Source organism: Balaenoptera acutorostrata, chromosome 1, assembly GCF_949987535.1.
Source record: "Balaenoptera acutorostrata chromosome 1, mBalAcu1.1, whole genome shotgun sequence".
Lineage (NCBI taxonomy): Eukaryota > Metazoa > Chordata > Mammalia > Artiodactyla > Balaenopteridae > Balaenoptera > Balaenoptera acutorostrata.
This window is the reverse complement of record NC_080064.1, coordinates 46,836,795-46,863,223: the sequence shown is the minus strand read 5'-3', so window position 1 is coordinate 46,863,223 and position 26,429 is coordinate 46,836,795. Positions and strand designations below refer to the sequence as shown.

General features: G+C 44.6%; 1 long non-coding RNA gene across 2 annotated transcripts in view; it reads right to left on the bottom strand.

Moving 5' to 3' along the window:
• LOC130709114 (uncharacterized) overlaps window positions 1–26,031 on the bottom strand; it is a 181,425-nt gene extending 155,394 nt beyond the window's left edge. The window contains exons 1-2 of one of the 2 annotated variants that reach the window (XR_009009622.1): window positions 25,953–26,004; window positions 4,441–4,621 (exon numbers count right to left, since the gene is read on the bottom strand). This is a non-coding gene — a long non-coding RNA (uncharacterized LOC130709114). Of the gene's footprint in view, window positions 1–4,440; window positions 4,622–25,952 lie in introns of both variants that reach the window. The other variant, XR_009009623.1, reaches the window with a different exon arrangement.
• Window positions 26,032–26,429: the final 398 nt, after the last annotated feature.

Below are 26,429 nucleotides of genomic sequence, written 5' to 3'. Positions count from 1 at the left end.
CAGCTGGGAGAGGGCTGCAATTCCCAGCATCCCTAATACTTCAATACATGGCCCCTGAAATCATCCTGCTTGGGTCTGAATCCTGGTGCAGCTATTTCTTGTCTGTGGGAGGTGCCTCTGTGCCTCAGTTTCCTCATCTGTATGATACAGCTATTCAAAACAATACCTTCCTACCAGGGCTGTCGGGAGGATTAAATAGGCTGTCCCACGTGAAGCACTTTCAACAATTCTGGGCAGGTGGTAAACTCTCAGTTAATGTTAGGTCTTGCCATCATCCCCAGGCACACAGGCGACCCCAAGCTCACTCCAGGCTGCAAGACTCCTTCCATATCCACCGAGTTGAGAGAGCTGGACCTGCACCCAAGTCAGGATGGCTCAGGAGCTCTGGGGCAGAGCCTGTAGGAGAAGCCTCAACACTGACCAACTCCCATGCTATTAGGACAATTGGGGGCCCCAGGGTGGCAAGCTTAGGGCGTCCCTGGGCCGTCCAGTGCATACCGCAGATCTGGCTGCCCTTGCAGAGCCTGCTGGGAGGCCCCTCCCTTCCCCCACCATGACCACCACCCAGGTGTTGTGATGATCCCTTCATAACCACCAGCAGCCCCGAAAAGGCAGGCACCAGGCCAGGGCCCAGCCCGTATCGTGCCTGGGAGAGCACATGACCAGGCTGCCAATCAGTTTGTATTTGTGTTTGTGACACCCAACGGTAAAACAGGATGTCCTTGGTCAGAAAGGAAATTGTGAATTTTGTTTTTATTGAATTAAGGGTGCCCCTGACCAAGAAAAAATGTATAGTGAGAAAAATACCTGGAGCAGGAGTCAGGAGGCCCAGGGTCCAGCCCAGGCCTGTCACTGGCTCACTGTGGGACCTCGGCTGGTCCCTTCTCCTCCCTGCAGCCCAGTTCCCTCAACGGCAGCCTCCTGGGTAGGAAGCAGAGAGTGGGGAGTAAAGGCAAAGGGTTTAAGCGGTCTTGGTGGCCTCCTTCCCATTTCACGGTTCAGAAATTCCCTTTCACCACAGAGACCAGTAACTCTGCAGTTTGAAAAAATGAACTTTTTCTTCAGTCCTGGAGCTGGTCATCCCGTCCCGCATTTTCTCACCGTTGGCTTCCACCTCCTCGTTTGTCTCTCACTAACCCACAGCTTGGGCCCTTTCCTCCTTTCCTTTCATGTTTGAGAGTAGGTTCTAAGAACTCATTGATAATATTAATGAATGACCAATGTTTGCATAAGACCTTTGCAATTTAAAGCTAACTTCACGGGGCTTCCCTGGTGGCGCAGTGGTTGAGAATCTGCCTGCCAATGCAGGGGACACGGGTTCGAGCCCTGGTCTGGGAAGATCCCACATGCTGCGGAGCAACTGGGCCCGTGAGCCACAATTACTGAGCCTGCGCGTCTGGAGCCTGTGCTCCGCAACAAGAGAGGAGGCGATAATGAGAGGCCCGCACACCGTGATGAAGAGCGGCCCCCACTCGCCGCAACTAGAGAAAGCCCTTGCACAGAAATGAAGACCCAACACAGCCATAAATAAATAAATAAATAAAAATTTTAAAAATAAATAAATAAAGCTAACTTCGCGTTGATAGATTTGTTTATCCCGAGCTAAATGAAAGCTTACAGTGGTGTAGTCCTACCATAAGAATTACCCTTCTCGATTGTAATTGCTTGTTTCAGTGTCTTCCTTGTGAAATGGAATCTCTAGAACTGTGGGCACTGCTTCCACTTGGCTCGCCACTCTACTCCCAATGCTGAAACATAATCCCTGTCATATGGTCCACTGTTAATAAATATGTAGTGAACAAATCAGCCTGTAGCTGGTTGAATGTGGAGCCTGAGAAAGAAGGAGGTGTCCAGGGTGGCTGGAGGATCCATCTCCTAGTGAACCCACCGGGTCACTGCAGGAAAAGCAGTCTTAGAGATAAAAAGAGTAGCACGGTGGTTAAAAGGCCCAATTAGGAATCATAGTGGTTTCTGGCATGAAGAGCAACACCCAAGTAATGCTTTCATAAGGGCGGGGAGAAATCCTTTGGGTGATTTTTATGGAATCTGATAATTCTGCAACCGGTAACACCAAATCAGATAGGTCTACAGTATTTTTTTTTTTGCCAGATAATCATCTGTGACAACTTGGGCAAGTTAGGGGAATATTTGGCTCAGATCAATCTGAAAAAATAATGTTCTGTGGAAGTTTCAAGAAGGAAAAAAATGAACCCCACGGAAAGCAAATGTTCCTGACCCAGGTCAGACTCTTTAAACAAAACCACATGAATGTTCAGACATCTTGGTCAATTAGCTTAAAGGAGCATTCACCACACCTTCTAAATGCTTTCTTCTTTGGTAGAGGACTTTAATTAAAAGGCCAGAGGAAGTCTGGCACAGAGGATGACAAATGGGAAGGGATCACCTTAGAGAAGCCACTGGCACAGAAACAGAGAAATCTGGTCTGGCTGGGATGCTCAGCATTTATTAAAATTCCCAAAGTGTGAACTCACGCCTGAGTCAGACTGTCAGTGGGCTGCCTGAGGAGGAGAGCGGGGCCCGTAATGAATTATGCAGCCAGAGGCCTTGCCACCAACTCCAATTCCAAGACTGAGGCTGAAGCAGCCGGGGGTGGAAAACCGAAGCCTGGATATAAAGACTTAGGAGAGCAGGGTCCTAATGCAGAACAGAACTTGCCTTGGTGGGGTTATCCCAGCTTAGGTGGGCTCAGAAAGGGAGCATGTTTGGGCCTTAGCCAACAGCTAGTCTAAGGGAAATGAAGCTGAAGCTGAAAAAACCATCCGGGCGTTGCATGGTTGTATCCTAAACAGGAAGGGAGGCTTGTTGTTGGGAGCTGGGGGGAACCCAAAGGAGCTACAAGGGCCCTCCTTTATCTGTCCATCCCATAAGTGTCGGTGCTCCCCAGGATTCGGTCTTGGCCTGCTTCTCCTCTCACTTACTCCCTTCCAGCTCCAACCACACTCACGAGATCCAGACTCAATCGCTACCTGCCTACTGGACTTCTCTTGCGGGGTGTCCCAGAGGCCCTTCAAACTTCTGTTCACTGACTCAGTGACCTCAGGAAAGTTACTTATGCTTACTGAGCTTTTGTTTTCTTACTTGCAAAATGGGCATCCAAATACCTACCTTATACAATCCTTTTGAGATTAAATGACTTAGACTTAATGAATGAAACATACCCAATCTGGGGCTTACTCAATATCTCTCCCCTTCATCCAGGAATATGTAGTCCCTCGTCATGTTCCAACTTGTGTTTTGGCCAATCACTCTGGCTTCTGTACACCCTTCACAGGCAATAACCAAAGGGACTGAATTTAATGACACTTCTAGAGTTGTGTTCTCTGGTGACTCATCTGGAAAATGGAGCCAGGAACTGGATGGTCCTTCAAACCCAAGATTCCCCAAACCAGATCCATTTTCATACCTACCCCACGATACCGCTCATCCCAAGTCCCCTCTGTGAGTGAATAGCAGAACCTTCCATTCAGACACCTGAACCAAAACGCTGGATATTGGCCTCAACTCCTCTCCTCCCAGCAGTCACCAAGTCCTGCTGTATCTCTTAAATGGATCTCAAACCCATCATCCGTCACCACTCCCTACCTAGAATACCTCAGATGCATGTAGGGGCTTCCCTGCAGATCCTATGGTAGGCCCGGCCAACTGACAGTACTTTGGAGACTTTGGATGGCTCTGTTTGCTTCGTCTCCTGTTCAACTGCACACACCCTTCCCCAGACTTGAATCCTAAAACCAAGCCAACTAAGCCAGCTCTTACAAGACTCAAGATCTTAAAGCTTTGCCCTAGGGCTCCTTGTTTCTCCTTCAACTGGGACTCCTAACTTGGCCTTGGCCAGAGGCCTCAACCCCCTACCACTTACCCTGCCCCAGATTCCTTAGCGCCTGCTTGCCTCTTCCTCCTCATCCTCACCATCCCCCACCTTGCCCTCCGAGTTGCTCGGCAGAGTCTCTCCTGAATGAGCCTCCGAGCCTGGGTTAAGAGCCTTCTCTGAGCTCCCAGAGCCTCTGCATGTCCCTGTTACCACTTCGTCTCACTGTACTGGATTTTCCTGGTCACTTGTATAATTGACTCTTTGAAAAGGGCCACCTCAAATGAGGTCAGTTTCTGTTATATCTAGAAATGGGGGCAGCAAGTCACTTTAGAGGAAATCACTTGAGGGACTAAATCAATAGTCGAACCCATTACAAGTTTATTTCTGTCTTATGCCACAGCCCAGTGCCAGGTGGTAGGGATGGGAGGCTTGCTCTATGTGTTATTCAGGAACCCAGCCCCCTTCCATGTAGGTCCTCGGAGTTCCTTCCATACAGCAGGTGGGTGAAGAAAGAGAGCAAGGATCACACGTGGGCCAGTTCTTGAACTGGTACCATTACTTCCACCCACATTCCACTGGCTAGAGCCCAGTCACGTGGTCACACGTACCTTCAAGGGAGTCTGGGAGTCTAGCTGAGCTCCATGTCCAGGAGGAAGAAAAGAACATGAATATTGGTGAGTACCAGCCTTTTCTGCCACATCTGGCAATGTTTACCAGGCAAGAATTTGTCCATTTGATCAGTGCCAAAGTTCAACCTTGGCAAGGAGAATCATCCACCCTTGAAGAAACCTGGTCAGTAGCAACAAGAAGAATAGAGAAAAAGGCTCCTTCAGACTCCCTTCACTACAACTGCTACATCAGGTCCCCTGTCCAAGCACCCAGCAGCCACCAAACCATCCCAAAGCAAGCCATCTCCTGTGGAAGGTGGGCACCTCCTGCCTTAGACGATAGGGTTTGCCTCCTGGATTCTTGTGATGAGCTGGGAGACAGCAGGTCTGGGCCTCCCCACACACACAGTGGTGAGTATCCAGGAACCCTGTTAGGGTTCCTGGAGGAGAATGAATAGGCTTCTTTTAGTAAGAGCAGGAGGGAGTTAGTTAGAGAGAAGATTGCGCTCCAGGACACTTGGAGGACAATATCTGCAGCCCAAACTGTAAAGTCAGACCCTTATATTTTGGTCCTTTCTGCTAAACTCTGAGCTACTCAGAGGCAGACTCTTGTCTTATTTTTCCCACAGCCCCAGGCCCTGGGGAAGAATCTGGCGTGGAGGGGTGGCAAATCCAGCTCCTCCCTGGGCCACACCACCACAGAATCTGCTCTCGGGATGCTGGCTCCAGTTAAGTAGGACAACCAGGCCTCGAGGATAAGCCAAAAGAACACTCATTCAATGCCTGGCTCTATTTTCCAGATGAGTCACCAGAGAACACAACTCTAGAAGTGTCATTAAATTCAGTCCCTTTGGTTATTGCCTGTGAAGGGTGTACAGAAGCCAGAGTGATTGGCCAAAACACAAGTTGGAACATGACGAGGGACCACATATTCCTGGATGAAGGGGAGAGACACTGAGTAAGCTCCAGATTGGGTATGTTTTATTCATTAAGTCATTTAATCTCAAAAGGGTTGTATAAAGTAGATATTTGGATGCCTATTTTGCAAGTAAGAAAACAAAAGCTCAGCAAGCATAAGTAACTTTCCCGAGGTCACCAAGCCAGTGAACAGTAGCATTCAGATTTGAACTCAAATCCTTCTTCAGACTTGCCGTCTTCACAAGTGCTATGATGCTGGCCTCTTCCCGCCAACAGAAGCAGCTAAGAGTGAGGCAGAGCTAAAGGGACAGCACTACTGAGAAAAGTAAGGGGGAGGGAGGGGAGCATTATTTAAAGGAAAACCAACCTGTCAGAGCAGGAGAGGAAGACAAAAAGAAAGAGCATTTGTTGAGGGCCAGCAGCCTGCCAGGCACAGGATTGGCAGTCCTCCATGTGTCACCTCATCTAATCCTCACAACAGCCTATAAAAGAGGTCTAAGTGTCTCCATTTTACAAAGAAGGAAACTGGACACAAAGAAGTGAAGTAACCTAGCCAAAGTTGAAACTATGATGCAGCTGAGATTGAAACGCTATCTACCTAACTCAAGAAGGGTAGGCCGAGGCCCATGGCCACTGCCACTCTCGGCCAGACTGTATAAAATCCAACACACTGGCTGCTGACACAGAAGGATCTAGGAAGGCAAAATGCCATGTGCAGCTGGCTAAAATCCAGCCCTGCTCAGTGGCTCTGGAATCCAAGCTGGTGTATCCCTGTTTACACTCAGAGCAGTGGTATTTGAGGGCTGGAGGCTTTGGGGGAAAGGAAAGACAGATCCTGGCCCCTCCATATGGAAGCACTCTGCCTTCCACTTACCACCTCCCACTTGTACTGCCCTGGTGCTGATCTGTGGGTATACTGTACTTTAAGAGGAAAAAGCTGCAAAGATAAACAAGGAATAAAATCCAACAATACATAAAACCCCAAGTGACAAGAATTGCTGTCATTAAGGAGACCGCCTGTCATCTAGAGATTGCCAGAGACTGCCAGCTTGCTAAAATCTATTTTCTTTTGAGAGCCCTGGTTCAGATGCCACCTCTTTTAGGAAGACACTCCCTGGAAGGAATCCCTCTCTCCCTGCCTGGACTCTGTTGTATGGTTAGTTTGGAATTTATCATATTCATCCCCCAAATTAACTATACTTCTTCACTAACCTGTAATACTGAAAGCAAAGACCCTGTCCTCTTCACAGTCATAAAGGTGAACTAATGGCCGCATTTGTTGGTGCTCACTACGCCCATGTGCTTTACGTTCATTATCTCCTATAATCTCACTATGCTCCACATTTGTTTAACCAATGTAGAAAGTCATGGTCAGAAAGATCACCCACAGGGTCAGGATCCAAACCCAGATCCAAGACTGGACTCTTTCCAGTAGATGACAATGCATAAAGTATTTATTGAAAAAATATTCACTTAATATTTGTGAATTCATGGGTTCCAAGCCCATCACCCTGTGTGTCAAGTAAAGCTGGACATGATAGTGTACCAGCTTTCTACTGCTGCATAATAACCCACCCAAATAATAATCACACCACACCCTGTTGGCATCCAACAACAATCATTTTCTTTGCTCTCAGTTATGAGGATGGACAATCATTTTCTTTGCTCTCAGTTATAAGGATGGACAATCATTTTCTTTGCTCCCAATTCTGAGGCTTTTTTTTTTTTTTTTACTGCGTTGGGTCTTCGTTGAGGTGCGTGTGCTTCTCGTTGCAGTGGTGTCTCTCTTTTTTTTTTTTATAAATGTATTTATTTATTTATTTTTGGTTGCGCTGGGTCTTTGTTGCCACGCGCGGGCTTTCTCTAGTTGCGGCGAGAGGGGGCTACTCTTCGTTGCAGTGCGCGGGCCTCTCATTGTGGTGGCTTCTCTTGTTGGGGAGCACGGGCTCTAGGCGCGCAGGCTTCAGTAGTTGTGGTATGTGGGCTCAGTAGTTGTGGCACGCGGGCTCTAGAGCACAGGCTCAGCAGTTGTGGCACACGGGCCCACTTGCTCCGCGGCATGTGGGATCTTCCCGGACCGGGGCTCGAACCCGTGTCCCCTGCATTGGCAGGCGAATTCCCAACCACTGCGCCACCAGGGAAGTCCAGCAGAGCTCAGCAGGGACCCCTCCTCTCTGCTCTGCAGAGTGTCTGTTTTCCTCCTCGTGGCCTCTCCACATGGATACTCTGGGCTTCTTTACATAGTAAATATGTTTTCCTCTGAGTGAAAGTAAAAACCTTCTGAAAAGGCTCCTTAAATCTCAGGATGTCAATTCTGCTGCATTCTCCTCACCAAAACAAGTCACAAGTCCAAGCTAGATTCCAGAAGGTGGAGAAATGGACCCCAACCCCTCGCTGGGAGGAGCAAGCGAGGTCACACTGCAAAGGGACATGACATAGGAGAAATAATTCACTGGGGATCTTTTTTTAGCAATCTGCCAGATACAAATGACAGATTCTGGTCAGAGCATAGAGCTGCGGGATTAACTGTCTGCACCTTTAAAGAAATGGAGATAATTCCAATTCTGATCTGGATATCAGAGCAGAGCTGCATCAGACGCAGGCTTTTTCATGGGTTTTCTCCTTTCTCTGCTTTGGCCAGGGTTTGCTATGATAATCATCACATCCACTTTACAAATGTATCCACAAACATGATCACTCATACATAATCGAACAGTCTCTAAGTTAAACCTTCTTGCCAACCAGGGGTTTTGTTGTGGCAGGAAGGGTCTGATGGGGGTGCATCTCTGGACCACCGGCACCACCGTGGCCCTCACTGGACAAGAGGCACAAAACAGGCACCGCTGGCACCAGAATAACCTCTCCCTTGCCCCTGAGTCACTCGCTCCAGATTCACAGCATTTAAAGTGGACATTTAATTATCTGGAAGTTTTACTAGGTGGAAAATTCCTGACTGGGCAGGAGCCGGAGAAGAAAGAGGCCAACGGGAGAAAATTCAAATCCACCAATTAGTGCCTGGAGAGACACAGCCCGTCCTTACCCAACCTGCAGATCAATAGCAGACATTTATACTCAATACCTTCTTTAGTGTGTGTGACAACCAACCTTTTCAAGTTCACTACCTGTGCAGTGAGCTGTATGGGTCCCCAGCAGATGCAGGTAGTACACTAAATCTGTAATGGGGGCGGGACGTGAATAAAGGGGCTCTTCTTTAAGATGTGAGCAGAGTTCAAGAAAACCATCAAGGGGGAGTGCAGTTCCCTGGGGTTAGTGGCAGCGAGGCTGCCTAGAACTTAGCCAACTCATGGTCTCCTGGCTGGGAGAACCCCCTGCCAGGTCACTCTCCACACACCCCCAATCCCCTGTCAGTGCCAACCATTGGCTGAACCCAGCCAGAAGCCAGGGGGCAATGGAACCCACAGAAGGAGTCTGTTAGGGTCAGCTTCCCAGGGTGCAGAGTAAAGTAGAGAAGAGAATGGATCTGCAAGGACAGATGACAGATAGACAGCACACATTCCCTCTGCTAAGCAGCACACCACGGGTCGTTCCTAAGAATTGCCCCCCATAGTGCCTGCCTTGGTAGTCTTTAAAATCCAGCTTCACCCAATTACACAGTTGTATGGGGAAGAAGGAGGATAGGACGCTGAGATCTGTCCAAGAGACATCCTCTAAGGCTCAGTGCCCTGACCTATAAATTTCGGATAACTTGTATAATATTTCCCAGGGTTGCTGTGAGAAAATTCAATGAGCTCACGTATGTATACAATCCTTACAAAGTATAAAGCAATAGACAGATATGCTCTACTATCTGATGGGGGTGAGAGGGCCACAGACGTGAAGCCACACCTCCCGTGAAGGACACACGGGGCACATCTGGACCAGGCCACTCCATTCCATCACAGCCCATCACATCACGTCACTCCCCCACTAAAGGTCCCGGCAAGCTCCCACATCCCTCACAGCCACCTCCACTCTGACATGTGAGGCCAGCAAGGAGTCCAGGCCAGGCCCTGTGGCATCAGCAAAGACCTCCTGAATGGGCCGCCGGGAATGCGGTCCCTCGTCAGCGAGACCAATGAGCTGGACACGTGTCAACGTCATCTGAGTTTTTGTTTCAGGAACACTCTTCTCTCTAGAAAGGCCCCGTGGGAGCATTTAAATCCACAGTGTTTATTTAGGGGCACATGAAGTAAGTCGAGGATGCCAGAGCGCACTCCCTGGGGAACAGCCGTGCAGAGGTTGCTGGCCAGAGAGAGAGGCAAGAGTCGGCCGGGCCAGACTGTCCCTCTGCATACTCGCAGGAACTTCGCCAAGCTCACGGCAAGAATGGCTTCAGAATTTCAGAGGTTCTTAGATGATTCTTACTTTATTTTTAGAAGAAATTGGACGGGTGTAGTGGGAATGGGGGTAAAGCAGAGTGAGAGCCCATGGAAATGGTACCAGGCGTGCGCCTTCTTGACTTACAAGTAAGATTTCCATTTGACCCAGGAAGGAGAGGCAGACTTCTGCTCTCCTTTCCCATCTAGTGGCTCCCCGCTGCCCACAAGACAATGCCCAAGGCTCCTTAGTTTGGCATCTCAGAGCCTCCCCAGCTGGCCCCAGCCTACTTTTACAATTTTATTTCCCAATACTACACCTCATGGGCTCACTCAATTCGGGCTTCACGTGATCATCAGATGCACAGGCTTCAGAGCTGATACACCAGATTTCTATCCTGGGCCCCATCCCTTCCCAAGCTGTGTGACTTTGGGCCAGATGTTCAGCCTTCCTGAATCAGGTTGCACATCCTAAAAGTAATAGCGCTTGCTACAAATTAAATGAGGTTATGAATGTTAAGCCTGCAACACATTGCCTAATTCAAAGTAAGAATTCAATCAATAACAGCTGATAACAAACCAATCTCCTGGTTATGCCGTGTCCTGCACCCCCAGAATCCTGCCTGCCCAGCCCTCCACCGACGCAAGCCCACCCCGAGTCCAACACTTCCAACTGCTCTAACCACACGTGCCCCTCCCCTGGCCTTGACCTCCGCTCCTCCCTCAGGACTCCAGGTAACCACACTCACCCTGCAAAGGCCACCACAATGAGACAGAAATACCGCTGGGTTGGGCACCCAAAGGTCCCAGGTCAAGTCCCAGCCTCTCCAGTGATTCATCGCCTGACCTTCCACCTGTCACTCAGCATCTCTGAACTTCTGTTGCCTCTCCTCTAAAATAGGGAGACTCCCCCCTGCCACTCGTGGAAAATCAACAGGATGATACGTGGAAAAGGACTTTGTAAACTTTGAAATGCCATGGAGTATTTAAAATTAAACTATTGACTTTTAGGGCAATAGTAATACTAAACCATAAAGGCTAACTTTTTATGATCTGATTCTGCATTTACGGTCTATAATGTTTCTGCTAGAAGACCCAGTATACAGATTCAATTATCCAGGCCACTCCAGTTCACTATCACTGATAAGCAGAATTTCCACAGACTCCCTCTGACCCCAAGGCCCCTCTCTGAAAAGTGCAGAAATAATTTATGTTGTTGTTCAGACCATAGAAATGCTACTTATCACCTGCAAGGTGCTTTTACAGTTTACAAACCAAGCATACATCCCAGGGCCTAAGGAGCTACAGTTAACTGAAAGAGCCAGTCAGAGTTCCCCGCATCAGCCTGGGTCACTGCTCTCCCTCCTAACCCGAAGGGCCCAGAGCTTTTGATTACTTTAAAACCTGAGAGCAACCCAGCCTCTCTCACAAAGGGCCAAATGCCCATGGGAAATGGGATTCTTTCCAAAGCCCAATCACATGTCAAAAATCAAGCCAGAGTTCTGTAACCTGGGAGGTGAAAGGATTTCTTTTTTTGTTTTATTTCTTGCAAAGTGCAAATCTAGCCATTCTTTCCTCTCCAGCTTACAGCCTTGACACACACAGAGAGCCCAATTGACTCACTCAAGCTGCCTTTCAAGGTCTCTACATAGTCTATGCCACAGTGTTTCTTTCATGTTAAACTTCTTAGCTGACATGTCTTAAGCAACATCTAGTTCACAATGCTGTCCAGTTTCTTTGAGATAGGGGAAGATATGCAGGGGAAGCAGATTCATCTGTAAGCACAACAAGATTAGTGTGTTTAATGCTACAGAGCGTCATAGCTGAGATTAGAGCCTATGGTCTTTAATGTTCTAGGTTGCCTCAATGATTTCCACTTAAACAATGGAAATCCACTGAGGTAAGAAAAAGAATGGGTATTTTTAAGTTCTTTTATTGAGGTATAGTTGATCTATAATATTGTGTAAGTTTCAGGTGTACAACATAGTAATTCACAATTTTTAAAGGTTATACTCCATTTATAATATTATAAAATATTGGCTATATTGCCTGGGCTATACAATATATCCCTGTAGTTTATCTATTTTATATGTAGTAGTCTGTACCTCTTAATCCCCTACCCCTACTTATTTTGCCCCTCCCCCTTTCCCTCTCCCCACTGGTAACCCCTAGTTTGTTCTCTATATCTGTGAGTCTGCTTCGTTTTTGTTATACTCACCAGTTTGTTGTATTTTTTAGATTCATTCTTTTTATGGCTGAGTAGTATTCCATTGTATATAAATAACACATCTTCTGTACCCATTCATCTATTGATGGACACTTAAGTTGCTTCCATATTTTGGCTATTGAAAATAATGCTGCTATGAACATTGGGGTGCATGCATCTTTTCAAATTAGTATTTTGGGTTTTTTCGGATATATACCCAGGAGTGGAACCACTGGGTCATATGGCAGTTCTATTTCTATATTTCTGAGAAACCTCCATACTGTTTTCCACAGTGGCTGCACCAATTTACATTCCTAGCAACAGTGTATGAGGGTTCCCTAGAAAAGGGATGTTTAAATAGTTAAGTATGACTGGTAGTCTTGGAAGCTGGACTGAAGTGAGAAAAATCATTAGTCCCAGCCCTGCCCCTAGTTCATTATGTAACCTTGAGTAAGTCAATTTCCTTCTCTAAAGTTCATTTCTTTGTTGGTTAAATGAGAGAGTTGGACTAGATCAGGTAGAGCAAGTACATGCCACCCTCACTCATCCACCAAAAGCCCATGCAAACATTACTAATCAATCACAGCACCCTTTCCCCATAAGCAGGACATAATACATTGCTTCAGGCAATTGGGACAAGTAGCCCACAGCTGACACATGAAGTAAATAAAAATCTAGTTGCCATCCCTGAGCCAGATGATTTTTACCTGTTTTGACATTGAATGATCCATGAGGGAAAAAAACAGCAAAGCAGAAATTAGGAAACCTGAGACCTACTGAGCACCCAGCCATGGGGTTTCAGTGCCACTGAGAAAGTATTACAAAATCTGGGTCTCTGTTTCCTCATCTGCAAATGGAGAGTAACAATTTTATTCTCCTTATTTTCAAGATCTTTATGAAGATGAAAATTAAAATGAAAAACATATAAAAGAGCTTTCTAAACTGAAAGTCCTCTAATAATCACAGTATACTAACATTTATTAAGCACCATGCTAGTTACCTTAGATTTATTTCTTGCCTCATTTGAGTCTCACAGCACCTCTATAAAGTTGGGTTTCTGGCATAATTGTAACCGAAGAAAATCGTATAAATACATTGTGAACTCCTCCAGAACAGGACTGCTTAATCCATATCTTCACCCCAATGCTCAGCCTGGAGCCTGGACCAGTCAATAAATATGTATTGATTTTTATATAATTCTCTGGAGGAAATTGTGTGGCTCCTGAGAGAGCAATTAGGGACATATTTTAGGAAGTGAAGTATAATGGTTATGACGCATTGGGATGACCTAGCAATGGTTTCAGATCCTAAGGATGGTTGAGGGTGTGATGTATGGACTTTCACCTCATGGTCCCAAGATGGCTGCTGCAGCTCAAGACATCACATTCTCACAGTATGTTCTCAAAGTAAGAAATCAGGGGATGGCTGAGACAGTGAGAGAGAGCTCTCGCCGAGTACCTAGCTTCTTTTTTCAGGAAAGAAGACACTTTCCCCTGCTGACTTTTCCTTACGACTCATTGGGTCACATGATCACCAGAGTACAAAGCAGGCTAGAAATACAAGTACCTGGGAAGAAGGCAAGGAAGGAGGGGGTTAGGAATGGCCATTAGGTAGCCAAGCAGTAATGTCTACCATGGGGAGACATTTCAGGTATTCTTCATGTATTAGTTTCATATTGCTGCTATTATTACCATAAATATAGTATTTAAAGAAACACAATTTTATTATCTTACAGATCTGGCATTCAGAAGTCCAAAATGGATTTTGCTAGGCTAAAATCAAAGTGTCAGCAGGACTGTGTTCTTTTCGGAAGCTATAGGGGAAAACCTTTTTCCAGCTTCTACAGGCTGCCTTCATCCCATGACAAGCTTGTAGCCCCTTCCTCTATATTCAACGCCATCAACAAAGCATCTTCAAATCCCCCTCTGACTCTAGCTCTGCTTCTATCCTCACATCCCCTTCTCTGATCTAAACTTCTGCATCCACTTCCAGCTTTTAAGGACACGTGTGAGTACATTGGGTCCACAGGATAATCTCCCTATCTCAAGATCATTAACTTAATCACATCTGCAACGTTCCCTTTGCCATGTAAGGTAACATAGCCCAGGTTCTGGGGATTAGGACATGGACACCTTTGAGGGCCTATTATTCAGACCACCTCACCTCACATGATTCCTTGCAAACCTCCTCTTCCTGAACACAGACTCCTGCTCCTAAGGAAGGCTGAAAACAAAACAAAACTGCAGACTCACCATCTTATACATCTATTTGCTTAAACATCAATGGTTAACATTCAAAAGAGCCACAGAAAGTCTAGTGCAGGTCAATCTCACAAGTTCTCCAAGTTCTTGAGAGGAGATACACAAAACAAATTTGAAAACAAAAAGAAACGCCTTTCCTGGGTTGAGGGGGCTATTAATTCTTAGACTATCCAACAGCACCCCCCAGTGCCATGAAGCAGGAACAGAGACGGAGGGCTAGCATTTGGTAAAGAATCAGAATATTTAGCCAGAATCATGAATCAGGTGCCCAGGCCCCAGCCTCAGAGATTCAGGTGCAAGGGATCTGAGGCTGGGTCCAAGTGTGAGAAAATTTTTAGAGGCCCCAAATGATTGTATGTTCAGCTAGAACCACTGAGTTCAGCATAGCAATAAATATGGTCTGAAAGCCTACCAGGCCCTAGGGATTCAAAAATAAGTATGATAAAGCTCCTCTTCTCAAGGAGCTTTCAGTCTCAATGGACTACGAGAGCTGGAAGAGACTCTGGTCACAACTAACAACTGTATGACTTAGGGCAAATTACTCAACCTCTCTGTGCCAGATCCCTCGTCTGTAAAATGAGGATAATAATAGTCCCTGACTTAACAGGGTTGTTAAGAGAATTAAATTATATAATTCACATGATGCATTTAGTATGGTGCTTGGTACAAAATAAGCACACAACAATGTTAGGGGTTCCTAGCAAGTTCCAGGAATAAAAACTACGTGGCCCACATGCTGCCACTTCCCTGTCACTCAGAGCAGACACTACTGATTGATCTGAATGCTTTTTCCTACCGAATCTGGACAAAGCTTCTGAGTTCTTCTCAATCTAGTTCTCCACTGCGGGTGGGGAGGATCAAATCTGCCATGCAAACTCCTTCTGCATTTTTCTTTTTTTTTTTTTTTTGAATTTCATTTTATTTATTTATTTTTTATACAGCAGGTTCTTATTAGTTATCTATTTTATACATATTAGTGTATATATGTCAATGCATTTTTCATTTAAGGAAATTGAAACTCAGGAGGACCAAGCTCATTGGAGGAGCCTGTGCATAGCTGGTAGGGTCCAAATCTTCCGGCCCAGCGCTCTGCGCACGCGGCTTTCAACACCCTCCGGCTTGCTGGGCTCTTCCTTGGCCAGAGCGTGCCATGCTCACAGGCTCCTTCTGTCAGGGCTCCTGGCTATTCTTGTCCTCTCTACCTGCTGCCGTGCCTCCTGGGTGTTTTGCAGTGGCAGCATGACCTCAGAGTCTCTCTGTGGGCCAGATGCCCATTGTGACATTGTAAGAACTGACACCCGGGGATTAAAATCACTCTCACTAGCGGAGCCCTGACACCTGCCTTTTGCTAATTGCTTGATTGCATCTGATGTATCTCAAATAGCTTCATGTAGATCCTGCCAGGCAGGGATTTTTAGTCCTATTGTCAGGATGAGAAAACAGACTGAAAGAAGTTTATTATCTAGCCCAAAGCAAAATTGTTAAGAAGCAAAAGAGGACTCAAACCCAGGTCTGACAAGCATGCAGCACACCTTTTAGCTTAAGCATGCAGCACACCTTTTAGCTTTACATATCCATAACTTCATGAAGCAGAGCCATTACACTTTGCCGTGCTCCTAACGTTCCAGGCTCTCCTCCATCATAACATTTACTAAATTACATTGGAACCTGTCCTGTCCATTTATAGGTCTCCCTCATAAGACTGAGGCCTTTCAGCCACTACTCCCTGGCACATACACACATGCATACATAAACACCTTCTCTACCAGCTGTATCCTACTCATCCTTCAGTGTTATGCTTATAACTCACTCCTTCTCCAGGCAGTCTGCCTAGACTGTCAGGTGTCCTTGCTATATGCACCTGTATCAACCTGTATTTCCCTTGTCTCAGCACTTGTCAAACTGTATGCTATATGTTCTCTAATTACAGTGCAGTTAATCAAGAAGTTCCCATTATATGTGAAAATTAAGAAACATTAACAAATACTGCATAATGTCACTTATATGTATTATCTAAAATAGTCAAACTCATAGTTACAGAGTAGGATGGTGGTTACCAGGGGCTGGGGGCTGGGAGAAATGGGAAGATGCTGGTTAAAGGGTACAAACTTTCAGTTATAGGATGAATAAGTTCTGGAGACCAAATGTACAGTATGATGACTATAGGATACAGCTGGTAGAGAAGGTTAATAATTTTATATTGTATATTTGAAATTTTCCAAGAGAGTATATATTGATATTTCAAGTGGTCTCAACACACACACACACACACACACACACACACACACACAATGGCAACTATGTGAGGGGATAGATATGTTAATCAGCTTGATTGTAGTAATCATTTCACAATGTATATGTATACCAAAACATGCTGTACACCTGAAATATATACAATTTTTATTTGTCAATCATACCTCAGTAAAGCTGGTAGGAGGGAAGTAACACTAAATTATACTTAGTAATAACAGCTACCATTCATTGAGCCTTGTGCCAGGCACTCACTATACCAAGCACTGTATCCACACACATACATTTATAAAACCTCATTGATTGATTATTTGCAGCCTCTTAGGTGACAGTCATCATTTTCCTTATTCTGTGGGAGGTAGGGGTGGGAGCTGGCAGAGAATGAGCTTCAGATAGGTTAAGTCATCTGCCCAAAGCTGTGTAGATATATATGTGGCAAAACCAGAATTTGGACCCAGGTCTGTGAGTCCTCAGAGCTACACTGTGGACACCATGCTAAACTGCCTTGATGCAGTGTGACTTCCTCTCACACCTTGTACAAGTGCCAGCAGCCCTTTGACAACTATTTCAGCCCTGGAAGGTGGCATCCCTTTCCTCCTCTTCTTACTGTGACATCAGCTACTAGAAAAGTTACCAGGTTGTGAATGGTTAATTAAACTCAGTCACCAGGCATTGCCAATAAGCAGCCAAGTTCTCCCAAAAATTTACCCAAAAGAGATCACATGTGGGAGATGGTGAAAGAAAAGGAGCTTGGGGGCTTGTTCCCACTTCCAAAACTCAAGAAGGACCTATTGAGGCAAATGAAATATGATCCAGCCCATGAGACTATATACACATTCATCGCTCATCAGAATCTGAGCTTTATGAAAGAAGAGACAGTTTTATTCCTTGCTGTCTCCCCAGAGCCTAGAACAGTGCCTGGCACAAAGTATGTGCTCAAGAAAAACCACCACTGAATGAGTGAACAGACTCATATGAACCCAGATAATGGCAGTGCAGGAATGGTGGTAGGAATCATGGGCAACCTAAAATCATTATTAAAAGTTGTCCAAATATGGCACAAAAATTTGTTTGGTGTAAATTTAAGTGGTCAAAGTTACATCCACTTTTTAGGAACACATTTAGCCTTTTTTCTTATATATCTCCCTGCCAAAAATCATAAAAATTGTTTAATATGAAATACACTGATGAGGAGGGAAAGAAAAGACAGGGGTATGGGATTAAGAGATACAAACTACTACGTATAAAATAAATAAGCAACAAGGATATATTGTATAGCACAGGGGATTATAGCCATTATCTTGTAATAATTTTTAATGCAGTCTAATCTGTAAAGATACTGAATCACTATGATGTACACCTGAAATTAATATTGTAAATCAACTATACTTCAATTTAAAAATAAAATACACTGATGAGGGCTTCCCTGGTGGTGCAGTGGTTGAGAATCTGCCTGCTAATGCAGGGGACACAGGTTCGAGCCCTGGTCTGGGAGGATCCCACATGCCGCGGAACAACTGGACCCCTGAGCCACAATTACTGAAGCTGCGTGTCTGGAGCCTGTGCTCCGCAACAAGAGAGGCCGCGACAGTGAGAGGCCCGCGCACCGCGATGAAGAGTGGCCCCCGCTTGCCACAACTAGAGAAAGCCCTCGCACAGAAATGAAGACCCAACACAGCCAAAAATAAATACATAAATAAAAACATCTGATTGTCTATTAAAAAAAAAAAAAGAGCATCATCACGATACCCCTGAGTCACTGAAATGGCAAAGTATATTAAAAAAAATACACTGATGATTAATGCACAATACTCTTCATCATATATCATCCCTAAAAATAATAATAATGTAATGTAAATACTAATAATTAATGCACCATATAGCACATAAATTTGATGAAAAACAGCTATCTAATTGCTACCATCGTTTCTGTGAAAGGGCCGCTGAAAACACGTTGCATGAAAGGGGATAGAGCAGCAGGTGTGGAGGCTGGAAATCAGAGGCAGGAGAATGCTCAGAGGAGGGGCTGAGAGAAGGCTCCAAAGATGCGGGCAAGAGGACGCTGAAGCCAGAGGAAGGGATCTCCAGGAGGAGGTATGTTAGGAGGGGTGTAGGGGGCGTCTGGGAGGAAGGTGAGTGGGGCATTCTCAGCAGCGCAGCTGGATGCAGAAACTTCGCTTCCTCGTCCCCGGGGCTTGGCTACTCTGCTCTCTGGCTCTGTCTCCCAGGGGCTAATTTGTGGTCTTTGAGGGTTTTTTCCTAAATGTTCTGCCTTATTTTTAATCATGGTTATTCTGCAAAGCAATTCATTCACCCCATGCCCTTCTCATGGAGAGCTAATTCTAAACAAATGAACAAGCTCCTGAAATAAGAATGCACAGGAACGAGGAGGAGGCCCTTACTGAAGGCGGTTAGAGAAAAGGAGACGGCTGTCTGCTTGAGAGTGGTTAAGTGCAGCCTTTCCTATTCTTGATTAAACCGCCTCTTGAAGCCCCATTCAGTCCTGACAGTAGGTGACAGGGACCGTGAAGTGACACTTCAGCCACCATCACAGCTGTGCCACTGTCCACAAGAGGGCAGTGGTGCATGTGGTCAGAACAAAAGTTCTCCTGATATCAGCATTAGGGACCGTTATAGAAGATCCAGTCAGAGTCAAGGACCAACGCACATTCACACGCGCACACACACACACACACACACATACAAACACGCACACACAAACACGCATGCAAACACACATGCACAAACATGCACACACAGACGCACACAAACACACGCAAACACACATGCACAAACACACACACGCATGCACAAACACACACACACACGCACACAAACACACACACTTCAGGTGGGGCACTGAAGCTCAGGGCAGAGGCCTCAGCTGTGGTCTCGCAGAAACAAATTGCAGTGCTAGACCTCCTTCCCTACATCAGTGGCTCCCATGTAGAGTTCCTGGTAATATAACTCGGGGTCCCACCCAGACCCAGTAACCCAAACCTCCAGGCGGGTTTCAGGCACCAGTGGTTTTCAAATCATCCCAGGGTGAGGTCCTACTCATCACTGCCTCTCAACACAAGGAATGCAAAAGAAAGGAAAATGTGAGTCTTCTGTACTTTAACAGGTGTCAGGACACCAAATGGTAAAAGGGCAAGAAAATATGCTGTCTTTATGAGAAAATGTGTATGAAACAGTGTATAAGTCAAGGTCCCAGCAGAAAACAGATGTCTCGTTCAAACTGGGTAACTTAGGGAAAGTTGATAAAGAAATTACAAAAGTTACAATCAGGGTGTGAAGAAACCACAAGGAACAGTGGACAGACATTTACCTGCAGGCCAAAGCCAGACAATGAAGTGGTTATTAGACCCAGAGCTAAAGCAGGCTGGGTCGGAAGGACTCCCTCAGTAGAGGGAAGCAACCAAGGGGATAAATACCCCGACCCACTGTCCTCCACCCTCTGAGCTCCTGCCAGGGCTTCTCATTCAGCCAAACTCAACCAAGGAAGCTACTGACAGAGTCCCTGGATGTCAGGTTCCGGAGACGAGGAGCAGGGTGGCAGGGGATGACAGGATTCAGAGGTACAAGCAATCACACACCATTCAAGCCTGGCCCTTCAACAGAAGCTTCATGAGCAGTACTATATTCAGACACTGTTGGATGCAAAACAATTTTAGTTTAAACCTCTGTGGATGTGGAACAGATATTCTTTGCTGGTTGGAATACAATCTAAGCAAAGTCACTTCTGGGAAAACAAGAATAGAGTTTTAGTTGGACAAAAGAGGAATTCCTAAACGCTTTTACTTTTTTAAAATATAGCAATGAGCAACTTTTCTTAGAGTTGGACAACAGAAAAAAATTTTCAGGGACTTCCCTGGTAGTCCAGAGGTTAGGACGCCATGTTTCCACTGCAGGGGGGCACAGGTTCGATCCCTGGTTGGGGAACTGAGATCCCGCAAGCCATGAGGCTCAGCAAAAAAAAAAAAAAATATTCATTAAGTTACAATACAGTAGGGTTGGTAACGTCTTGGTTGGAACTATGGAACCTCGTTTCTGAGGCTTAGAAAAAAGAAGTAAGCTCCTTATATTTATTATAAAATATCTGCCTTTTCAAAGAAGTGTCATTTATTACCTCATACTACTCTTTTAAGGTAGTATCCTTATTTAACATCTTACAGATGAGAAAGCTCAAATACAGAGTAGTCAAACCATTCTCAAAAGGTCATCAATAGAGCAGGGGACAAGGGATAAGGCCAGGCTGGCCCTCTGATGCCCCGTCTAGGCCCCTAGCACCAGGGTGTTTATCTGACCCTGGAAGTGGGGTCAGAGGGTTACCATTAAGAACTCAGCAAAACTGAGTCCCAGCTCTAACATGACTTCACTGGGTGACCTTGGGCCAGTCCCTTCCCTTCTCTGGGCCTCAGTTTCTCTAATCAAAACACCAGCAAGTTGAACTAGACTTGCAGTTTTCAAACATTTTTAGCAGGAGAAATTTTTCAGACACAATCTTACAAGGCGACCAACAATGTAACAGATTTAGGAGCTGCGTTCTTGTTGAAGAAGCCTCCCCTCACCCTGCTGCTGAGACCCTTGAGGAAATTCTAGGGGACTTTTCAGATTACTTCTAAGTCTGTGTGCTATGAAATATTAGTTCCATGAGATAGTATAAGGATTTGGAGGAAAGGAGCGATCCAAAGCAACACACTGGATTAGCAAAGTTCCACGGATGTCTTTACTGCAGGAATTTTCAGGGCCTTTAAAAAGCACACGTTTCGTCCCTCTCCAAGCTGATGATTTAATATATAGTTGGGGAAACGGTGATCCAGAAAAGTGTTTCTCAATCTTTTTTTAACCACAATCCACAGTCAGAAAGACGATTTATATCATGACCCAAGACACACACACACCCAATGTGTATTGAAATGAATACACCTTTCCTTTCAGTGACAAAGAAAAGAGAGTTTCACCAAAACAGTATCTATCTTCATTGCACTCTGATACTGTCTAGTCTATTTTACTTCCTTTTTTAAATGTTTAAATTATGCGTGAGGGTGTACATGAAGGTGTCTGTGTGTGTGACAAGGTCATGATGCAAAATTTATTTCTCACTAAAGGCTACAGTCAAAAAAATGTTTGAAAACTGCTGCCTTGTCAACACTCATTTCTACGACCCCAGCCGTGCAGGCTGCAGGCTGCTTGTGGGTCTCCGAGACACAAATTAACTGATTCTTTTTAGGGCTTAAAACATGGGAGCCTCTGTGCCTCTCTGCACAGCTGAGTTGGGCCAGAGAATGTGGGCAGGATGGAGTGAAGAAAGCTGGCACTGCCCATGTCTAGGAGGTACAGCTCAGGAACAAAGAGGGAGTTTGTCTCAAGGGATGCCAACCCCACCTCATTCACAGGCTCCAAATTCATTCAGGCTCCGCTGGCCCGCAGGCGTCCCCTTGCCCCGGGGGCCTGCCAGCCACTTCGACAAGGGGTTAGTGTCAGATCTGGGCAGCTCTCCCTGCCCGATGTGATGGGCATTCAGGTCGCCTGTGAGAATCGGAAACGGAGTAGCTCTTGTCAGCTGAAAAACAACATCCTGCCCCCGTCACCCCATGTGCTCCCTGCTCCCACCCCCACCCTCAAGGGGACCCAGGAAACAAACGTATCTGGAGACGTGCGTCCATCGTGGGAAAGGGCACTGACTAGCTGGCCTGGCCACTGTGTGCAGGTTCCTGGGGCTCGTCCCTCTCCGTTCTCCTTCCCTCACCGGTCTCCTTACTTCTTACTCTGAAAGGGCTGCCTTTCCAGAGTGGGCCACCCTAAGCCACACCACCGAGAGAGGAGAAAGGAAACGGAAGAAATTACCCCTTGTGCCAGGCAGCGCCCTGGGTACCTTGCATCATAATCTTGTAGGATCCCCTTTTATACCGATGAGGAGAAAGAGGCTTAGGCAGGCTGCCACTCAAGTCTGTCTAGTTCCGAGGTTCCAGACCTACCAAGCCACAGGGAAGAAGGAGGTAGCAGAACAGCAGATCAAACTGGAGTCAAGTCCAGGGCAGCCTCAGACTTAGGCACAACAGCCGGCCAGCTGCTCACAGAATGAAGTCCGGAGGTGTCTACACAAGGGCAGCCCAATACAGGCACGATGTGAGTCACGAGCTGAACGCTAGGGATGCGGACAATGGTGTAAGAGCACCCATTTTGCAACCACACAGGCTCAGAGTTGGGTTTTGGGTTTTTTTTTTAATTAATAGATTATTTTCTAGAGCAGTTTTAAGTTTATAGCAAACCTGAGCAGCAAGTACAGAGTTCTTACGTACCCCTGTCCCCCACACACAGGTAGCCAACCCCACCTCTCACCCCATGACAACATCCCCGACCTGAGTAGTACATTTGCTACAAATGATGAACCTACGCTGACACATCATTATCACCCAAAGCCCACAGTTCACATCAGAGTTCGCTTTTCATGCTGTACATTCTATGAGTTTTGACAACTGTATAATGATGTGTATCCACCATTATAGCACCATACAGAATAGTTTCACTGCCCTAAAAATCCTTCTGTGTGCCACCTATTCATCCCTCATTTACTCCCCCTTGAACCCCTGACAATCATCGATCTTTGTACTGTCTCCATAATTTTGTCTATGAATGGAATTGAATTCATTTAAACTCCCCAAAAGCAAATATCCAGGCCCATATGTTTTCACTGTACAATTCTACCAAATGTTTAAATAAGAATTAGCACTAGTTCTATAAAATCTCTTCCAGAAAATAGAAGAGAATAGAATATCTCTCAGTCCACTTTATAAAGCTAATATCACCCTGATATCAAAACCTGATGAAAACAATATAAAAGAAAAAAAACCCTACAGACCAATATTCCTCATGAATATAGATGCAAAAATTCTTAAAGTATTAGCAAATAGAATTTGGTAACACATAAAAAGAATTATATACCATGACCAAGTAAGATTTATTCCAGGGATGCAAGGCTGGCTCAGTATTTAAAAATCTACCGTGTTACCAGGCTAAAGATGACAAATTACACGATCATATCAATTGTAAAAAGAATCTTATGGTGAACTTCAACACTTATTCATGATTTAAAAGAAAAAAATCTCTCAGAAAACTAGAGAGGGAAATTTCTCAACTTGATAAAGAGCATCTACAAAAAACCTACAGCTAACATTATACTTAATGGTGAAAGACTGAATGCTTTCTGCCTAAGATAAGAATGAAGGCAAGGATTAACCCTCTTACCACTCTTATTCAACATCATGCTGGAAGTTTTAGCCAGAGAAATAAGGCAAGAAAAAAAAATAATAAAATGCATATAGATAGAAAAGGAAAACTGTTCCTACTCACAGATGACATAATTGTCTATGTAGAAAATGCCAAGAAACCTACAAAAAAAAAAATTAACTCCTAGAACTAATAAGTGAGTTTAGAAAGGTCATAAGATATAACATGAACATACAAAAATCAATTGTATTTCTATAACTAACAAAATAAAATACCATTTACAATCACTCAGAAAAAATGAAATCCTTAGGTGTAAATCTAACAAAACGTGTATAAGACTTATAGGCTGAAAATTATAAAATGATGGTGAAAGAAATCAAAGAGATAAATGGGAGACATACAGCATTCATAGATTGAAAGACTCAATATAGTAAATATGTCAGTTCTTCAGATCCATCTGTAGATTTAATGTCATTCTTATCTAAATTCCAGCAAGACTTTGTACAGATATAGAGAAGCTTATACTAAAATTTATATGGGGACTTCCCTGGTGGTCCAGTGGGTAAGACTCTGCACGCCCAATGCAGGAGGCCCAGGTTCAATCCCTGGTCAGGGAACTAGATCCCTCATGCATGCTGCAACTGAGAAGTCCTCATGCCGCAACTAAAAGATTTCACGTGCTGCAACTAAGACCCGGAGCAGCCAAAGTAATTAAATAAATAAATAAATAAAAATAAATAAATATATATTTTTTAATTTATATGGAAAGGCAGAGGAACTAGAATAGCTAAGACAATTTTTGGAAAAGAATTATAATACGGGAGGAATCAGACTCCCTGCTTTCGGGACTTATTCTATAGTTACAGTAATCAAGTCTGTGTGCTACTGGCAGAGGGAAAGACACATAGATCAATGGGACAGAACAGAGAACCCAGAAACAGACCCACACAAATACACCCAAATGCAAAAGTCATCCCATGGAGGAAAAAGAGGTTTTTCAACAAATGGTGCTGGAGTAATTGAACATCCAAAGAAGGGGGAAAAAATGAAACTTGACCCAAATCTCACACCTTATACAAAAAATTAACTCAAGATGGATAATAGGCTTTAATGTAAAATGTAAAGCTACAAAACTTGGGGGGAAAACGTAGGAGAAAATCTTCAAGATCTATAAAAGGAAAAATGTATAAAATGTACTTTGTCAACATTAAAAACTTTTGCTCCAGGAAAGACTCTATACAGAGGATGAAAAGACAAACTACAGACTCGGAGAAAATATTTGCAAACCACATATCTGACAAAGGGTAGAATATATAAACCTCGCTCAAAATTCAACAGTTAAAATAAAAAACAAACAACCCAATTAGAAAGTGGCAAAGAGATATGTAGAGACATTTCACTGAAGAGGATATACAGATGGTAAATAAGCATATGAAAAGATGTTTAACATTGTTAACTATTAGGGAGATGCAAATTAAAACCACAGTGAGATATCGATACAAATCTATCCAAATGGCTAAAATAAAAGGGTGACAACACCAAATGCTGGTAAGGATTCAGAGAAACTGGATCACTCATGCATTGTTAGTCAGATGTAAAATAGTACACAATTCTGGGAAACAGATTGACCATATCTTTAAAAATTAAATATGCAATTACCATGCAAACCAGCAATAGCATTCCTGGGCATTTATTCCAGAAAAATGAAAACTTATGTTCATGTAAAAACCTGTACACAAATGTGTATAGCGGCTTTATTTGAAATAGTCAAAAACTAGAAACAACCCAGATGTCCTGCCAATTTTTTTACAAATACCAACAATGCCACTGTAATGACCATTGTTGTGACATGTCTTCCTGTAGGCACAGGAGAGCTTGGCAGACACTGCTGGATGTCTGCCCATAATCCAATCACACCTTCTAAGGTTATTTCAATGAATGAGACAGACATAATCCCTGTTATTACAGAGCTCACAGTTTTGGAGGAGAGATAGACAAGTAAACAAGTTTATACAATTGATTGTTCGTAACCGGTTGTTATGAAGCCATCGGTTCACTACCACCTCAACCCCAAAAGGTGCCAAACTCAGTAGCTGACTTCACCATTTTGCACAGAGGAGCCTAGGACTCTTTTATATTTTTATGTAAAACTCATCACAAAAATTTCAAAGGACTAGGTGATACCCCCAGGAACCCTAATTAAATGTCTGACTTAATTAGAAATCCAAATGCTGCTGAGGCTCTCTGATCAATGGAACGAGGAACAGTTTGCCCCTGCCAACTTTAACAATATAATAGCCAGTTATTTAACAGCAAAAGTGAGTTTACCTGGGAATAGTCAATGGAACTGCAATTCCAGATATGAGAACTACGGAAGGAGGACCACAGGCAAATCCAAAGAACAAAGAAAGGGAACTTGCTTTTATAGGGAAAGGGGGCAATTTGGAGGGGCTGTAATAACCAAAGAGTCCATTGGAGGAAGCTGGGAGTCCACAGTACGAAGGTTTCTCATTGGTTGGGCTGCTACAGTCTCTGATTGGCTGGGCTGTACTCTCACAGAGCGTTTTCTTCTTCCTGGTGGATTGTAGAGTAGGCAACACCTTCTTATCAGAGATGTAGGCAGAAGTCTCTTCTTGTTAAGAGTAATTGACATGCATGGTGGGTGTGTGACAGTTCCCCTACAGGTCTGTCCTAACTCCAATTTTAGCCGAGGTTTCTTTAATTAATTCCACACCTGATTTAATCATTTTGTAAAAACACTAGCTTTTCACCCTCTTCTTGGACCCATGTAAAGTTATTAAGGGC